The sequence below is a fragment of the Nematolebias whitei genome, chromosome 14, assembly GCF_014905685.2.
Source record: "Nematolebias whitei isolate Nwh7 chromosome 14, NemWhi1, whole genome shotgun sequence".
Lineage (NCBI taxonomy): Eukaryota > Metazoa > Chordata > Actinopteri > Cyprinodontiformes > Rivulidae > Nematolebias > Nematolebias whitei.
The window spans coordinates 36,625,088-36,631,087 of NC_056511.1; the positions used below are offsets into that span (position 1 = coordinate 36,625,088).

The following is a 6,000-nucleotide window of genomic DNA, read 5'->3' on the forward strand; positions in this document are numbered from 1 at the left end:
ACAGCTGCCCCAAGCTTCTTTAAAAAATAACTGGGATGGCTGGTTTACAAATATATATGGCGGTGGCCATCTTGGATTTTGACATGGATTTTCTTACGCCTAGATGCAGCCACACAACAAAATGAAAGTTAGTACCTTGCTTATTTGTTAAGTTATCCAGCTCACAAGATGTAGGGATGGATGAAGGGTATTTCCATTTTCCCTTTTTGATCCACAACAGGAGACTAACAGACTCTAAAAGTTATCTGGACTGGACAATTTAAAGTGTTCAAGATTCAATCAAACGTAAAGAACAGTTATTTAATTTAAAGCCGGAGTCACATACCAGTTATTTAACTGCACATAAGCCTTGAATATAGCATCCAATAGTATCGTAGTCTAGAAGTAAATCAAACCATATCTAAATATTGTTCAGTGAAGTTGTCTTGAACAGAGAAGTGCCTGAGGCTAAACAACCTACATATAGGATATTGATACCAGATATTGTTGCTACTTTACTTCCATCGTCATTAAAATAAGACTCACTCTTTTAACAGAAATGTCAGAGTAACGTGGCACAGCCCTTAATAATCTTCTAAAAAAATTAAAACTGCATTCAAATTAGCAGGAGGTGATAAAGCTCAATGCTCTTTTACCTCCAGAAAAGCAATAAAAGTTGATAAGAAGACGTTTCTCACTACATAGGTCGTTGAATTATCATAGACTTTGCTTGAGAAGCTCGGAGCATATAAGACGTGAACTGTATATAGCTGGTCCTTAAACACACCTAGTCCCGAACAACCTGAGCGACAGATAAATTATTCAGCAACGTTGCACTTATTAGTGGTGCACTGCACGTCAAGCTAGTGTGATCCAACTGTAAGTAGCAGCCACCAACAGCAGAAATGACTGATTCATACCAAACATTTTGATAACTCCTTCACACGTGGCTGCTGAGAATATCTACACATTCGTCTCGTTCTGTAGAACATTTTGAATGAAATGCACATTTTAACACTAGACAACAGCACAGACATCTGATTTATATTATAGTTTGCTTAAAAATGAACACTCTGCGTTCAGTCTGCAGAGCTATAGGTAAAGTGAAACCACATTCTTTCAGAGGTTAAACCACACCTTGCAAGGTTAACAACTATTACACATTAGAGTCTGCTTAAGTATTTACGATCTTTAATGAGAAACTTGAACTCACACAAGTTGAAGTTCATGATCAACACAGCACAACATATATACCGTATGTGTGTATATGTATTACTTTCTGTTTACACATAACACTCTAAAAACTAACTGTGTACGTGTGACTCATTTCTTAGAAAGACTGGAGATGTCTAAGAAAATAACTCATAAATGTAACACAGGAGTCCAACACTCCTTCCTAAAGTTGTGATATGCAGCGTACTTATGTTAAACCCTGATCATTTCTGTCACATTGTCCTCAGTGTTTCATGTTCCTGATTTCTCCACTGCTCTGCCTCCACCTGTTTGCTATCAGTCATCATCCCCTCGGGTAGATGTACTCCGTTTTTGTCATCTCTTGCTAAGTTCGTATCCGCTCCAAGTTCCTATGACTCAGGATTGAATAGGTTTTCACTCGAACTTGTTCTTGAGTGTTTGCCTTCTTGCCTCGTCTGTAAACCGTGTCGGTACTTTTCCTTTGGTTTGTTTAACAGACCCAGGTTTGGTTGAAATATTGTCTGTGTTTGGCGCACTGACAGTCTGACGGTTTGGTTTGACCCCTGATAAACCTGCCTGTTTGGATTATATAAGTCTGTTCTTCTCTGTCTTTCAGGTCAAATGGCCTGGTCTCAACAGCCACACAAGCAAAGTTTCATACGTCAAAGTAAAGACATTACTTTCAATTGAAGTATTTTTAATTTAAAGTTTACATCTGTTATTTAAGTCCTGGATCTTCTGTTTCACTGTTAAAACCATGAGCTGAAGTTAGATGGGGGCTGGACGTTATGTAAAATCAAGAGTTTAAAAAATCTGAACTGCAGCTGCACGTTCATTCCTTCATGGACAGTGTTTCACCTGCAGACTTTTAGGCCAGAGTTTTAAACTGAGAACATCTTATGTCAAGGAAAGATGGAGTTGTCGTCGTTTTGATCAAACTTTGAACTCAGCTGATCCTCAGCTACCACACCAACCTGTAGCTCAATTTTTGTTGAAATAACGGAGTTGTCACCATTTTTGTGTTAGCTAATGTTGATGATCTGTGGCATTGAATCCAAAAGTTAATCAGTTGTAGATGTACATCCAATGATTACTACATGAAAATTTAATTAGAATCTGTTTAATGGCTCATGACATATTTTGCTAACAATCACACAATAATAAAAGATTATACCTCTAACAATAACAGGTTGTTTCAAACCCACTGAAGCAGATTCTGAAAGGTGTTGACCATTAATACTTCCGTGTAGCTGCTAAAGACAAAACATCTGTCTGACATCAGTAACTGGGTCTTGGCCAGCCAGTCTGTCACTACCAACCAACCAGTATGAACCGCAGCTTGAAGGATCTTCAGCCACATGTGATTAAACCCAGAGTAATCAACACGTCGTCTATATTAGAGAAATGCACAGTTAAGATGTGTATTACATCCTGTGTGCAATATGTTGATACGCAGCAGCCAGTAATCATGTTTCAAAGTAAAAAAAAAAAAAAACCAGATGGAGAGAAATATCAGATTTTTTTTTTAAACAATGCTTGGAACTGTTTTCGCACAGATGGTGTTTACACAGTCATTCAGTGCTGTTCATCTTTCGCCTGAAAACTCAAAAAATAAAAGTCCACTTTGGTCATTTTTATAAAAATGGTCAAAAACAGGCAGACAAAATTAAAATGAAGACTTGTAGAATTCATGCATGTCAATAAAAACACATTTAAACTAAATAATTAGTTTGTAGATGGATCTATTAAATTTAATCATCCTGAGTAAACAACTCAGGCTGGTTTTAAATCTTTACCAGCAGAGCTGCTAAAAATGGAGCAGGACTTCATTTACTTTTAATTAGCTGAATCAACATAAAAACATCTTTTATTTTCTATAAATAGTTTTTTTTTTCTTCATCATTGTCCAGTTTTTGTATCTCAGTGAGCTGTAGCTCAGTGACAGAGCAGATGTCTTCTAACGGGAAGATCGGGAGGTCGATCCCCAGGTCTGAAGATAAACTGTCCTCGGGGAGGACGCCAAACTTCCCACTGTTCCCAATCTGTTCATCAACGTCTCAGTGAAAATATAAAAAGAGTCAAATATATCAATATAACACAAGGCAAGTGTAAATCTGTGTAAATGAAAGATAGCCTGTGAAATGCTTTGCAGAACCCAAATAAGGTTAAAAATGATGCTATTTACTGTAAGATTGGACCGTTTGCTGCTTGAAATATAATATGGAACAAAAATGTCTCCCATTACTTACATGTTAAACCAAGTGTGCAGAAAATCAGACACTTTTATTCACTTTGATGGTTTGTTATGTGTTATAAAATGCTTCAACTAACACTTTTTCAAGGGGAAGACAAAGCTTAGCATTTATAATGCTTTAAAATCGCTTGACCAAGTGACACATTGTTTAATTTCTACAAACACTAAGTGGTTTTAAAATAAACACTTTTATATTTGAAGCTACATTTACTTTATTAAACACCAAGCATGTACGGTAAGTTGTAAATGTTAATTAACGATTAATATGTTGACCAATTAACAATGCAGTATTAAGTCTGTATTGCATGTTGTAAATAAATAAAATAATTCAGGCACGCAGCTAAACACATGCCGAAATCTGTTCTGCAGAATGAAGCTCCAAAAAGATCAAACGTTAACCACTGCCATAACACAGCCAGTTAGACATTTGTCATGTTTCCATTTGATGAGTCAACGAGCTGTGGCATATATAAGGCTATTCAATATTTGAGGTAATATTTACAATCCTGAAATAACCCATTAACACACGTTAATGCGCGGCAAACTAAATCACGTCAAACACTGAACAAAGGGCTGATTCCTGAATAACATTCCACAAAACCATAAGAGAGAGCGGCCGTCTGAGAGCTAAAACACTGCTCGTATTGTTCACCCATTGAGAGACGAGTTGGAGATAACTGCTAATGAAACTTCAGACGGTCCAAGCAACAGCTGGGCTCGTGTACTGACGGCTGCAGCTCGTCAGTAAACACGTAGCGGACCCTGACTCGCTTTGTTTCAGAATGTGAGAAAATGTTTAACCTGCAGGTCTGTTGTTGCTTTACCTCGAACTGCACAACCATCATTAATCGCTACTTTTATGATGTTTATTTGAAATTAAAACCAGGAATTCAGTTTTATTAAGACACGTGAGCAGTAACAGATACCCACAGGATGGATTTATAATAGAAAATAAATTCAAAGAGCCGGTTTAAGCTCTAAAATACAAAAGAGCATGTTGGTGAATGTGATAAAAGTTTTCCTGTATTAATGAGGAAACGGGAAGCTTCAAAAGCTAAGGCAGATTAATCACATATTCTTAGCAGCCTATGTGCAAAATAACTGAATAATTATCGCCCTTTGCACAAGGCAAAAGGATGTCAGTTTGTTAGTCTGTCAGCAAAATATCCCATGACGGAGATGATGGATTTTATTGAAACTCTCAGAAAGTACTCACTGGATACCCATTTGCAAAGGATTAACTTTTGAAATCGACCCAGTTCAAGATGGCTGCCACAACTAATCAACATTAGCAAACGCATATATGGCTATAACCTGGTCAAAGTTAAAGACGTGCTAAAAATTGGTGTGGTAGTAGCTGAGACCGATCTCCAGTTTAAAAACCTAAATGATTGCGCAAGACTTGTTTTAAAAACATTGGCGTTAAATATTATAGTCTGTGTTAGCAAATCTCATGACTGCACAGATTGTATCAAAACTAGGAAAAACCTTCACAACTAATTAACTCTGAGTTAACACAATTCAAGATGGTCACCACAGCTAAAAAGCAATAGAAAGCACAAAAATGGCAACAAAAAAAAATCAGTCATTTTTACAGTTAATGAGTTAAAAACTTATGGTAGTAGAGGGGTGTCCTTAACCCATTTTATAGTGCAGGGCTATTCAACTAAATTGCTCAGGGGCCACAGTTACTGAAAGCCAAGAGCTCAGAGGCTGGACATCCAGCAGTTATTGTCATTAAGTATATTTATTTTTTAAATCTAGTTTTATTTAAAAATGAACCCATTCGTGGGCCGAACTGAGCTCACCCGTGGGCCTGATTTGGTCCTGGGGCTGCCAGTTGAATAGCCCTGGTATAGTGGTTAACAAGGTTTGATCTAAACATCAATAAATCTGGATTAATTCAGTTTAAAACTGAAAACTTGGCAGGCCATCTGAATGCTGCAGGACTTTAATTCTTCATCTAATAAAAGCTCTATGAGAAAAATATGAACACCACACCAAACTCCTCTGGGGGGGGGGGGGGGGGTTCACCTGGCTTTTAATACTTTTAGGTCCATTTAGTGTGAGCAGGGGAACGAAGGTAAAAACTGGTTATTCCCACCTTGTAGCGCATTTCAGCTAAAACATGTGAGCAGCGTTCAGGGGCGCTCGGTAAATATCGGAATATTAAGCTTCCCGGACAAAACGACATAACGTGGGTGGAAACTAGGACTAAAACTAAAAAAAAAAAAAACTCTTATCGACATCACAACTGATGATATAAACAGTGTCACAAGTCTGAGGACACAAGTGAAGACAAAGTGGGAGCATACCTGAACGAGCGTCCACAAATAAAGCCCCCGTCGTAACTTCACCGTTCCGTTCCGTCATGTTAAAAAAAGGACTAGAAAAAGAAAACTAGCTTAGCAGCTGCGTTCGACTGAAACACACCGACTGCCCTAAAATTACATAACAAGTTATTAACGCGCTGTTATTAATCGGTGCGCTTCCTGTCCGCAATGACTGTCCAGATTTATCCACAGCTCTAATTTAAATAAAGAATGTAAAAAAATTTAAAAAAGCCCGAGGTG

At 37.6% G+C, this 6,000-nt stretch overlaps 1 protein-coding gene across 1 annotated transcript in view; it reads right to left on the reverse strand.

Moving 5' to 3' along the window:
• Window positions 1-5,785, reverse strand: part of npas2 (neuronal PAS domain protein 2) — a 35,625-nt gene extending 29,840 nt beyond the window's left edge. The window contains exon 1 of the mRNA XM_037687505.1: window positions 5,743-5,785. The gene's annotated coding sequence lies outside the window, so the exon portion shown is untranslated. The remainder of the gene's footprint in view (window positions 1-5,742) is intronic.
• Window positions 5,786-6,000: the final 215 nt, after the last annotated feature.